General features: G+C 40.8%; 1 protein-coding gene across 1 annotated transcript in view; it reads right to left on the bottom strand.

Annotated features, from left to right (window-relative positions):
• Positions 1–13,750, bottom strand: part of immp1l (inner mitochondrial membrane peptidase subunit 1) — a 69,069-nt gene that overhangs the window by 5,486 nt on the left and 49,833 nt on the right. The window contains exons 11-13 of the transcript XR_015865280.1: positions 1,385–1,449; positions 1,116–1,261; positions 112–165 (exon numbers count right to left, since the gene is read on the bottom strand). The gene's annotated coding sequence lies outside the window, so the exon portion shown is untranslated. The remainder of the gene's footprint in view (positions 1–111; positions 166–1,115; positions 1,262–1,384; positions 1,450–13,750) is intronic.

Below are 13,750 nucleotides of genomic sequence, written 5' to 3'. Positions count from 1 at the left end.
GGAAATTGTCATTTATTAAGGAAAATCTGTTTTAATGTATGCAGAATAAGCCTACACATGGACAACTTTATGGGTACCATAATTGTCACTATAGATGGCAGCCATTCTCACTTTAGCGTCCTCAGTTAGTTTCCTTGTAGAAGTTCTGTCTTCAATGCCACGATCCTTTGCAAATAAAAAAAGAGAAGAAGAAAAAGAAAGTCTTTAATTTGTATCAAGCACCCGGCTCGCGCTTGCCTCCATAAAAGCTTTTAGCAGGCTCTGAGCTGATGTGGCAGGTGGGTGTGGCCGGCTCATCAGGCCTGACATTTAAGTGCAGTAGTGCTCCAAGCAAACAGGAGTGGAGGATATGAGTAGATAGAGATGACAAGGCCCCCTGCGAGGATGATTGCAGTGGAGTGACAAGGGGAGAGCAAACAACAGAAGGTGTCATCAGGCGAGGGAATGAAAGGCAAAGATGGGCAAAGGAGCTTGGAGGAAAAACAAAAACTTTCAACCAGCAATTAGTCCAAGTGAAATGCATTTCATATTTTGGAAGTTAATTCCATATCTATCTGGCTAAATATGGTCAACGGCGGTCTTCACGTAATTTGCTTCCAATGAGGCACAGGCCTTAAATAGCTTAGTGATTAACTCATTCAGTGCCACTGACAACTTTTGATGTCAAATTCATTTCTTTTATTGGGTTCCATTGGTGACTTTTGCCCTTAAACATCCATTTTAATAGTTAAAAATTGAATAAAATGTTTCAGATGATCAGAATCATGATGAGAACTTGCTGCTGATGTCATCATTTTAACTCTTTTGCAATATTTGTTCCAATCCTGATATTTACTTCAAGGCATTTCACATCAAAGGGAAAACGTTGAAGGAATAGCCCAGGAAGCTGAAAATTCACCAAGATGTTGACAACATGTCAAAGTACAACATGGCACGACGACTCACCGGTAGTTATCACGCTACCAGGAATGTGCCACCCCTTAGCTAAAATACTGAGATTGATGTGGATGATGACCCCAAAAAAGGTCAAAATAGGATGATAGAGGTAAACATTGAAAACATCCACGAGGACTGCAGTTGCCCATCGTTGTTCTGGTGTAAGTTTAGATACTTACACATTTTGACAGGAATTGCGATCCCACCACCTATGGCAGTGACTGCATGCACACACGCGCGCGCGCGCACAGGGAGTGCCAGAGACATCCTGTGGCACAAAAGTCAGACCAGCCACTCGGACATTCACCGAATCAGACGTACAAATCTGCAACAGACGGTCGGTGACAAAGAGATTATCACCATGACAGGAGAAGTGTAAGCAGCTGTGGGTGGTGGCAGCGTGTACGGCAGGCGGGGGTGAGGAACTTTACTCTTTGTACATTCTTACATTGGTATCTTCTCGTATCACGTCCCACAGTCAAAGTTGTTGATGAGATGCATAAGTAGGTGCACCTTCAGAATTAAATAGGAGACAGAACAAGAAATCTAGTTTGCAAGATTTTGTCTTCAAAAATATTATAATTTTCTATTTACACTTTCAAAGAGGTGTTACTTTAACAGTATGGGTACTAGATATTATGTTTTTGGATCATAGTAATGAGTAATTGTAGAAGACCCTATTCTTAGACAATATATTTAGAGAACACAAAGTAAATATGAAAAAAATACATTCTGTTCAGAATTTTCTCAAACTGTTATGTGCTTAAAACACTGGTGCATAAATGACCCAAAAATAATCTCAATCTGTTTTTATTGACTTTGGTTTCATTTGAGCTGGAAGTTATGTCAACTTTTCATGTACCCCTTATTCATGCAGTCAACTCACTGGGCTTTCGTCTTCACAGTTCTTTCTCTAAGTGGTAAAACTTACTGGAAAAAAAAGTCAAAAACGGACCCATTCAACTTTTAGGATTATATATTTAAGCCAGTATGGGTTAATATGTATAAAACGCCCCCAATTCCTCACTTAGCTCAAAAACTTGGGTCGAGATAAATCACACAAAATTGGATTGTTGTATTTGTGATTTATTCTTATCCAACTTTTGGGGTTAAATAAACAACACAATAAACTGTGTCAGTCTCTGTTTCACGCAATTTGGGTTATTTTTGACCTAACAGTTATTATAGAGTACATATGTACACAAATACTTTTTTTGACATTTTTTGGCGCAGAATTGGATTTATTTTTGACCCAACTGGGTTAGGCACCAGCAAGCCAGTGACCCTAGAAAGAATAAGCAGTTATAGAGAATGGATGGATGTTTTTACAGTAGATTGTTCCCAGTGGTTGCTATGGGGGTGATTCCTTTTGACAATAGAAATGAGTAGCCCACAAAACAACCACACACTTGGGTTGCTATTCATTTGCACTAATTTTTTTGAATCACACGTAAGGACAATGTAGTGGTTCCAATACACCTTCCATGCATGTTTTCGTAGTGTGGGAGGAAGCTGGAGTGCCTGGAGAGACCCCACGCTGGCCCGGGGAGTACATGCAAACTCCAAAAAGGAAAGCCGAAGCGAGTTGGATTTGAACTCGGGCCCCTGAAGCGCAAGGCGGACATATTAATAATTGCACCACGAGCTGCGCTCGCACTAAACAAATAACCAAAAAAGTTGTTTCTGTTTCTTTTCAACCCAACTGTTTTCAAGAGTTTACCTATGCCTTGCGATTGGCTGGTGATCAATTTAGGGGTAGGAAGTCAGCTGGGATAGGTTCAAGAACAACCTAAAGTGGATGTGTCATAAAAAATTGGATGGGTGGTTTGTGCAAAGTTTAATATTTCTGCACAAATTGCTGCAGCAATGACGATATCACATCGAGCAAACACACGAGCACTCCCCACTCACAGGATGAGTGACACTGTGCACAAAGTCAATTAATCTTTTCAGAGGCAAGCCCCCTCAACCTTCTTCCAGCCAGCTTAAAAGCTTCATTTGCCTCCTATGGAGAACAGATACAAACACCATTAGTGAGATGACGGCAGTATGGGGAACGGGGAAAGGAGCATCTCACAGTTGGATGAGCTGAGACAGTATACCCCCCCCCCCCCCCTTCACACACACACACACCTTTTCAAAAAGTGTCTGTGCAAAAATAGGCGACAGCATCTTCCGCGTGGGTGACCTCAAAAAGGTTCTGACTTGATTATAAAAGGTGCGCAAGTTTAAAAGCGGAAGTCTCCTTGGAAGCTCTCCGAGGGGTGGCACAAAGGTGGGCCGAAGTTTTGATGTGGAGTCTAGTGCAGAGCTTTTATAAGGGGAGACCATTATTTCCATATCCACTGCTGCCCCCCCACAAACCTCTACATGTGTCACATGCGACCCCAGCTAGATAAATGGTACTCATGTGTGTTTACGTGCACACGTTTGGGCGTGTGAAATGCCAGTGAGCATACAGGATCTGCTTGACTGAGCTCGGCTGGCTATCGGAGCACAATTGGGGGTCTCTCTGTGTGAAAGAGGTCAGCGCACACACACACTTACAGAGGACCCAATAAGGAAGTTTGGATGAACACGCATGAACCCTATGAAATAATCAAAGGCTATGCAAATGAATTTTCTTCGCAGAAGCCTGGAAAGATGCAAGCAGTTATTGCAGTATTGTTGTGGTTTTTGCTTGACATTTCAATCGCGGACTGTTCATGAGTTTTAAAGTTGCGTGCAAACAATACATGTGCAAAGGTTTCTGGTGTCCCTGCTGTTGTCAATGCAGGGAGCTGCGGTTGGGTTAACAAAGTTGCAGCTGGAAGAAGGTCAAACTAGAGTGGTGGGCAGCAGGGCCACAAAGTACCCCAGGGTGGAAACATCAAGGGCTGGGCCAAAATGTGGAGACTTTTTCCATTTGTTTGGAGTGAAAGTTTCATCCAGTCCCCGGAGCTCTAAAACGACATCCAGTATGATTGTACAGTTGTGATCATTATTGGGATTCTTATTACACAGCTCAGGGACCCCAGTTCAAATCCACCTGGCTATGGCCTAACCATGCGAAGTTTGCATGTTCTCCCCTAGCCTGGGTGGGTTATTTCCAGGCACTCCGGCCTTCTACCACACTCTAAAAACATGCATGGCAGGTGTAATGGACATACTAAATTGTCTTTAGGTGTGATTGGATGCGTAAGTGGTTGTTCTTCTCTGTGTGTCCTGCAATTGTCCGGCAACCAGTTCAGGGTGCCTACTGACCGAAGTCAGCTGGGATAGGCACCAGCAAGCCTGCAACTTTTGTGAGGACAAGCGCCTACAGATAATGGACGCATGAATGGATGGATATTACACTGAGAAGAATTATTTACCTACAAATACTTGCGTTAAAAAACCAGATTGGTAAAATAGGGTATAGAATAGAGTAAATAAGGAAGCATTGATTTGACTGACTTTTTTTTAGGAAGCAACTCTGAAATATACGTAGGTACGTAGTCAAATTTTCTGAAGTATACATTTTGATAAACTAAGGGCTAGCTAGCATTAATTAGGTTTTGATGCTATCAACGTTTCTGTAGCTTCGCCAGCATTGGTTCAAAAATTACTGTATTATCTAATAAAAGACTGACAAACACGCATTACTTGAATGTGACTTCAAATTTCATGCTGAATGTTTCATATTTCAGACTGACAAAGTACTGTATATACTTTTCTTTGAAGACGACTACACCAAACTCTATAAAACAGTGGTTCAACAATTTTTTTCAATGCTCTTTGTCATGCCCTTTGTCATCCTAACCTCCATCCATCCATCCATCCATCCATCCATTTTCTCTATGAAAAACATTTCTGGAGAGTAGCATGCAATCCGCATCTGATTTATTCAATTTAGAACTACATTTGTAGTGGTATCGCTCTGCATATTTTATTGAACACAGTAGACAGATTGCGTAACATTATCTGTTTCAATTCAGACTCTTCGGCTGGAAAGTTATTTCAGTAATGACAATGTGCATCCATAATAAACTTGAAAAAATATAGGCATGCAGCGTTTTGAAAAGAAGTCACGATGACGCAATTTTGATTCAAGTTCTAATATATTTGCTCTTGTTTTGAAAAGAAAAATGTACTGTTCCAGTCACGTCAAAAAGCATTAAATTAGATACGTCGATACCTGTGGAAGCCCTGTTAAAACATCACATACCCTCATCTGAGAATCGCTGGTCTAAAAGGCAATAAGGTCATCAAAAGTAATTTACCTCCAGTAAAGCTATTGCAGTCATTAATGTGGCCGAGATGCCGCTACGTTCCGTCAACTTCCTGCTCAGTAAATAAAAATATGTCTCTCTATTTATGTTGTTTTTAAGTTGGGTCCTCTTCCCAAGGGGTTATAGATACAACAAGAATATTGTGACAAATAAAGGACTGGAGGGTAGGTCAACAGATATGTTTTCAAATGCAAATGTTTTCAGTTTATACTTAGCCAATGTAGGGAGACCCCAAAAGTCTACTTCAACACAGTTCCAACATATTTGTTCTTCCCGCCACAATGTGGCACAGGACGGACTTGTTTGAGCTGTGCGTTTGCTGGTTTGCTCTCATGATGTGTAAACAAACATTTCGTCCCAGTTATCTCAGTCCCAGTCGGACCAAACATATTTGGCATTGGTCCAGCGATGCCGGTGGTGCGCGCATTCGGGCCGCAGCGGTAAACATACTGTATAAATGCATATTGTTCATGGAGTAAGCTGGCATATGTTTGCGCCGCAGTCATGGGGATAGCATTCTGCTGCTGACACTGGGCCTGTCTGCCTGGTGTGCCCCTTTCTGCACCAGTAGAGCTGGCACAGCCTATTGCCTCTGCCCAGCCGTCTCACAGGGCGCCAGCTGGGCGCAACCAGGAGAGGCCCCGCAGAGTGAGGATGCAGGTTAGCTGCGACAGGGGGATACATGCAGGAGGACAGAAGTTTGCACCTCACTTTAGAGGTGTAGAGTAGGATTGCAAGGACAGTAAATATCCCAGCTGATTTAGGGTGAGAGGCAGGATGCAACCTGGCCTGATCGATTTGCTAACCACTTGAGAAAAAAAAAGGTCTAACGGTGAGATTTTGAGTTTAATTTGTTCTGCGCCTTTGCTTGTATTGTAATGTCTTTGATTTATAGCTCCCGGGAAAACAACAGCAAAACTTAGTGGCGACACACATCATGCTAGAAAATGGAAAAGTGCAAATTCCGCCTTCATTTAAAAAAGGGTAAAGTGGCTTTCTCCTCGGCTCCGTCTGCTGGATTTAGAGGGTCACTGCCCCGCTTCGATCTTAACCAGGCAAACTGCAATAGCAAGAGTAATAGCTGCAAAAATGGAATGGTTCTTCTTTGGTCCCTGTTTCAATGCATTACAAAGTTGCAGTTGAATGTATTTACAAATAGGTCTAAATGTATTTTCAAATACAGATGAACATTTTAGCAAATACATTTGAACGTACTTGCAAAAACATCCAAACATACTTCTTGCACATACATTCGCACATACGTCCAAACATACTTGTAGGCTAAATGCTAAAAACATTGCATTTGATCACATAATGCCGCAGAGTGTTGACGCGTATACTCCATCCATTCATTTTCTATAATTAACACAGAAAGGCCAGAGCTGGAATTGAACCTGAAACCTGTGAACCGTAAAGCAAACATGTTGACCATTTTTTCCATAGTATTATGAGAAAAAAATGCTGTAATTTTTGAGCTTACAACTGATTAGAAAATCTGTCTGTCTGTCTGTCTAAGATACTTATGAACAGATTTGAACGTGTTTGCGAGTCAAGAATATGTAGTGCACATTGACATCAAACAAATAAACAGTGCATCAGGCCCGAAACGTTTGAGTGTGTTACCTTTTTTGTGCTGCAGTAGCACATGGAGATGCAGTTTAAACATGATACAAAGCTTTTAAATTTAAATGAATAATTTGGTTGAGTTTCTAGTATATTCTCTCTAGAACATATTGATATATAATCTCTCCCTCCAGCTTTTTGGAACAGTCAGTCACAGCAGCACAAAGCTGGAGAAGCGAATACTTTAAAACTTCTACTATTTCACAGCCTATCATGTCATGAATCAAGTTGCTATCATGACAGTAGACACTCAAAAGTTTGTCAGAACAAATACATCAGTCTGCAAAAGTAATGCATGTATGCAGTGGCAGCTTTTAGGAGACCACATAGATCCACAGCTCCTCATTGCAGTCCTGGTTAGACAGAGGCGCCGCTGACACTACAGGGCCTCAGGCCTCCCTCTGAGCTCAGGAATCAATGGACAAGGCATTACACCATGAGAGCATAAGGGCCCTGAACACACCCTTCCACCACAGACACTGCGAGCACCCCACCTCGCCCCACGCCGTCCACGGGCGCTGGCTCTCTGGCTGGGGCAGCCTGGCACAGCTGCACCGGAAGCCGTGCTGTCACTAGCATTTAGGGTGACAGCCACTCACACTTCATAATGTCCCTCTCACAGGTCAGCGAGCGACAAGCTGGGTCACCTCGCTCCAGCAGACAGCCCCAGGGGGAGCTGAATGCCCTCCACCTCCACCACCATTGCTTGTGCCTGCCCCCATCAAATCCCCACCCCCCGCTATCTTCAACCTAGACTAGAAGGGGCAGGTGGAGGAAAGAGGTGTGCTAGAGATATGAGACCGGGGTCAAGTCTAGGGTGTGCACTGCAACCCCATGGATGGCAGGCTGGGCTGCATCGATGAAGACATGTGTCCGAATGTGCACACTGGTTCCTCCTGCACTATTAAGGGGTTCCGCTATTTTGTAGGGGTTTCTGAATGTCTGAGGAAGATTCATGTGTAGGGTACTTTGGTAGTGAGCATCAATAGTCACAGAACAATATAGACCACAATACTTTGTGAGCAGTAAGAACCCCAACGGTCTTCTTAATGTGAGATTAATGAATTTCCAAAGTTAAAGGGACAGTGCAAAAGAATTAGACCATTTTTCATTAAAAAGGAATACATTAAACGATTGCAAATTTTAAAAACTTGCAAATGAATGTTTTCTCACTGACCAACAGTATGTTTTAAACATAATAATAGGTCTAGTTATCATTCAATTATACTGCATGGGCGGTGGCACTTCTCCGGAGGCGGCCATGTTTGTTATAGCTACAGACAATGGTAAATGCAGCACCTGCAGCACCTCCTGCTGTCCGTGATGAAAAATGGTCCAAATGATAAACACTATCCCTTTAATACTTCAATTATGACAGTCCTAAGACTGTGCAGGTGGACCTAAACAAGAGATCAGCGAAGCCGGAAAATCTCCACGATCAAAAAAATAATAATCAATGCTCATCTGGTTCATTATTTAAAAAAAAAAAATCAATTATTCAATGAAATAAAATCAAAATGATTTACAAATCCAAATACAAGTGGTTCCCAACTACTTTGGCTCGCCATTAGAACTAATCATATTTTAATTCTCCATAAAGAATAGATGTTTTGATTTTTCCAATACAGTAGCTATTAGAGAGCATCAGCTGCGCATCAAGACCGCCATTCGACTGTCGATAACGAACCTTCCCTTTACTCTCAACTTCATTCTGAGGTCCAATTCATTTGCCATACCAATTGTTCACACAAATGTCATTTCAATAAACATTCTGGCCCTTAATAAAACATATACCTTTAATAATAAAAGCCAATGGTGAAGAATGTCATAGCTTTTAACATGAACCAGAACAAAGAGCAGCTCCAGCCATAACTTTTTTGAGCAAAAATTTGCAGATTCGCATGCTCACAAAATGGTAAGTTAAGCATGTGATTTGAGGACATAGAAGCTAATTGGATGCAATGGCTGCGTTTGGCTTCAGCTGTGAGCGAGAGGCCCTCACACCTCGTTCGTGTTATTCAAAGTCACGCCCTGAGAGCGTTGCTTAATTCACTGAAGGTGCACACACAGCCACTGAACAATGTGTAGCAATTAATTGCGCCTGCCCTCCCACATCTGGCGCTGCGGCGTGACCCCGCCTCTGCTGCGCCCCCGTGTCGCCCGGGCCTTAGCAATTTCACACGTAGAGGACCCCAATGAAACGTGAAAAGAATACGTGGCATTGTTAAATTGCATTAAAGTGTTTAAAACAGTAGAGCCGTGCCTCCGCTCACATGTCATTGCGGAGGAAACGAAACAGGAAGTGAATCATGTCAGATACACAACATGCACCCATCATCCATTTTCATAGGGGAATATTTTGTCGTCACGTTCTCAGCAATAAAAGTGCATATCGAGACAGAGATCAATTCTCAGTTTAGATAGAGTTGATGTGGGTCGTAATTAATCTGCCCCCCTCCCCCCCCAAAAAAAAATCGATTCACATATGAATCATTATCATTTATTACAATGCAAAATCGATAAAAATCTCCCAAAATCTATTCGACAGTCAATTACACTGTCATTGTAAGTTATTGTATGTCTACGTATATTTGCTAACTACGTGGTGCATCCATATGTGGTCAGAAATTTCAAACTCAGAGTAAAGGTCTATCTATGCATTAAGTGTTAATGACTGCAAATATTTAAACAATTTGGGCATACAATTAACTTAGAAAAGGACCAATCTTGGCCACACCTGACCCAGTCATCCTTGTTTATAATACAAAAAAAAAAAAAAAAAAAAACTAGACTTCTGTCTTCCATTGCAGTGTTTGAAATGTTGAGGAATGAATATAAAAATTAGATAATAGAGTTGCAGTCAACTTTTTTGTGGAAAAACCCTTTCCTTTACAGTTTAACGTTAATTTTACCTTTCCTTACAATTAAACTTAATTTTAAAAAAGTCATTCCAATTATCTCTTGCAAAGCAGAATGGAAAAACAATCATTGTCAGTCAAATCGTTATAATCAAGAATCATTTTGAATCGCAATTTGATTCTGCATCAAATTGTAGACTCAAAAACAAGAATCAAATTGAATCATGAGACAGTCAAAGATACCCACTCATAGTAATTAACTACAATTGGTCTGTTACAATTTTCGTAAATGTTTGGTGTATTTTTAATGCAACATTCTTTTTACTTTTACTAGTACATAGGGTAGGGAAAAAAACAACAACACTATTTTTACTCAATTACGCTGAATAAGTATTTGTATCTACAGGAATTAATTGTGCATTTTATTTTGTTAGGTCTGTGAGACATATTACAAAATTAGGCTGAAGCTCATGACTCCGGAGGTCATTGTGCGCCTAACAATGTTGACATTACGGTTTACAAGGACTCCACTTAGATATTCAAGCAGCAGTGAATGCAAATTGCAGTTCAATGGAAGAAATTGGATTCATGTTGTTAAAATCATTTCTTAAGAGACTCAACAACAGCTAATGCCATATTGAGTAAATATATTAGTTTAGGTTGTTATCATCATATCCAGTGATGTCAGTTTCAGATAAAGTATCAGTCATCTGTGGATTTTCAACTTGATTGGCTTTTCAAAACTTTAGCTACGCACACCCCAAATCATAAGCGGCACCGTTTCTGTCTCTCGCTCAGTGTGTGCCACTGTGTGGCCGTCACCCCGCTTCGGGGCTCTGGAGATATTTCAGACATATGTGAGGAATCAATCTTAGAGCACACTGAAGGAAAACATCGAATGTCATTGAGCAATAAGTATGACGCCTGTCAGAGGTGGAGCTTACAGCTTCGCCTGAGGCCAATCGGCCCCTCGCAGTGTCCCAGTGAGAAGATTCGTCAGATGCCCCCCCACGCCCACACACAACAACCACAAAAAACACCCACACACCCACACATTATGTCTCGATACAATCTTGGCGCAACTTTCCACAAATCTAATAATCATTTCTCGTTCCAGTTTATTCTATGCGTTATTTCTGCTTTGTACTGTATTGTCAGTGTACTGTGTCAGAGTACAGTTTGTTCAATGAAAAGTCAAAGATAAGTATTATTATTATCATTAAAATTATTATTACCTAATTCCTATGGCAATATTTATTTACCAATTATTCAATCCATCCATCCATCCATTAAGCCAACAGTGTTTAACCTGGATTCAGTGTTGTTACTGCAGGAGAGCTTTGTATGTTATATTGAGAAGGGTTAAATTTCAATAAAATCATGAACTTTGATGGGATGTATTGAATTAAATAACAGCCCAAATACCAATTGATTTACGATTATAGCGCAGCTGCACTTTGTTGTGGCTTGGAGAGGTCAACTCTTGTGAATAGAAAGCATTTGTATGAGCATTTGCGCCCTTCATGAGTTCTTATTTTAATCACAGTTATAGGGGTAGTTTGAAGGAATGACTGTAATCCAGGAAGCTATGGCATGAACTACGAGGTACGGCATTTCCATATTGTCTTGGGGTTCAGACGTTTTGATAACTATTTTTGAACATCCACCTCTAAAAATGTTTAAAAATCTGTCGTTTGCCAAGATTATTAAACAAAACAAAGCAAGTGTAACTCAGGCTGAGAGGATCAGCATTAGCCTCATGTCTTCTTAAAAGTACTGTATATTTCTCAACTTCTGTACAAAATACTAAAACCTTAAAATTATACATTTAGGTTTATAATAACATGCTCAAACAATATATGCTACCAACCAAAACACATGAATTGGCTTTTTTATAGAGAAGCAAAGTGAGGCTAAAAATGGCAAAGTCATCCTTTGTCTATTTGGTTTAACTTTGCGTTATCCAAGCGTTCTCGGAAAAGGCAACTCCTAGAGTGCCAGCTGATTATTCGCACTTTCATTCATCTTTCAAAGCCAACAGAATATGTTGTTCTATGTCTTTAAACAAGTGCGGTATCATATGAAAGACTGATTTCCATTCCTTAACTTGAATTACAAGTTCGCAATATATGTTTAGTATGTATAGTAACACCGCCATCCAATGGTCACAGTTCATCACTACAGTGCTCAATTGGCTTCATTTTAAAATAAGCACGATCGAGGGTGTCAGCCACCCTTTCATAAAACAACATATTTGCTGAGAATTCTCATCATTGGCACACAACTTAAGTTTTTTAAAAGATGAGAATTCTTGTCCATGGCACTGAAACAGCTCATCATCAAATTAAACCCTGAGGCAATAACAGAGGTACACAGACAGGGCATAAAGGTAAAATTTGTCCGATGGCTTTGTGGGACCAAGAACAAGATGAGCGCAGGAGGATGGGGGCGGCCCAGGAGCGGCCCGGCGCAGACAGACAAATGAAGGCAAGCAGAAGCGGATCCAACAAGATGTCCCGATTGATGGGTCATTACACCCAAGTAAGCATGCAACACTAGCTGGCCCGTCATTACATTCTCTCTTGTTTTGTTTGAGCACTCTAACAAGGGACAACTCCATTTCTCACCATCCTCACTCAAGCCCTAATTGGTGATCTTACGCTCACTCACACAAACATGTTTAGGTCCTATAATGAGGCTGGCTGCTGCATATCACATCGGGGCATAAACCGGCACAAATCAGGTAAATCTAGTTAGAAGTGCTCACACTTTACAGCACATGCATTCGGGATTTGTTTCACAGTTGCGCCCCATCCTGTTGCTCATTATCACGACCGCAAGGCTGCATCTGCATAAGGGGATCGGCCCCACAATTGAAGGCACATCAGCCGGTCCGGAATATGAGCTCAAAAAGCGGCAGTAATCTGCAAATCCCAGTGGTGTGAGAGTTTGATAGTAAAGCTCAACCATTAGTTGCTTTAAGCTCACGTATTAGTTGGCGACAACGCACACATTGTCCATCCTGGAGATGAGTCATTTGGGTTTCATGATGCCTGCAGTGAGAATAAAATATGGGTAGAACCTCTGATGCATTTGTTTAAAAAAAAGTGTTGTGCGCATAAATAAAGGAGTTAATGAGCTGTTTGAGATGTGCATGGAGATGGGAATATTGAAACGCAGAGTGGGAGGATTTGATTTAAAGAATGACGTCCTCATGTAAGATGTGGAAGTGGAACAGGAAGTACTGCTCCGCTGAGAAGTGAAATATATATTTTATGCTATCAATTTTTTGTCACTGAACCAAGCAATCATTGATTGGTTTATTCCATGCCAAATCACCCGATTGGGTTTGATCAAGTCGATTTGATGATGATAAAACTTGGTACATACACTTGCTGATAGTAATGGCACAACACGAAATCTAAAATTTGAGGTCAATTGAAGCTGAGGTTTTGGAGCTATGCTCAACAAATGTTTACATTTTTGGCAAAGAAAAAATGGCTTCCCTCCTTTGAACTCTTATACAGTATCTCAGGAATCCTCAATCCTCACAAATGAGGTTGGACATTTTACATCTCCGAAGTGTTTGTATGTTTTAGAAAATATAAGAGGAATATTTCATGGAAAATGCTGTCATGTGATCCACAAGGTCTTTTTTTGTCATAAAAAGTACAATTTACTAAAATATATGCGATTTGTATCTGCAATTTTTGTTTAATTCCCTTTCTAACAATAGCTCATTTGTGAGGATTGAGTTTGTAATTCCTGAGATTTAAGGGTCGGATCAAAGGGAGGCAGCCATGCCACTTTTTGCCAAAAAATATAAGTGTGATGCAGAAGCATTTTGCTCAGTCCACCTATAGAATTTCCAATCATGTATTAACAAAGGTTTTAAATACAGTTTACAATAAATTTCAGTATGTCGGCCAAACGGCACGCTGCAAAAGGGTTAAGGCTGTGTTGTTTTATTGACCATTTTCTCAGCGGTCTTTTTGGCTCTATTTGTATTTTTTCCGCCAGTATTTCCATATCAAAGAGCGTATGTGCTAACAAGGAGTGTTTTGTCACACAAAGTAAACCCAT

This window comes from Hippichthys cyanospilos, chromosome 4, assembly GCF_059441005.1.
Source record: "Hippichthys cyanospilos isolate Australia breed blue-spotted pipefish chromosome 4, RoL_Hcya_1.0, whole genome shotgun sequence".
NCBI lineage: Eukaryota > Metazoa > Chordata > Actinopteri > Syngnathiformes > Syngnathidae > Hippichthys > Hippichthys cyanospilos.
The sequence above is the reverse complement of the archived record's forward strand: the minus strand, read 5'-3'. Positions and strand labels throughout refer to the sequence as shown.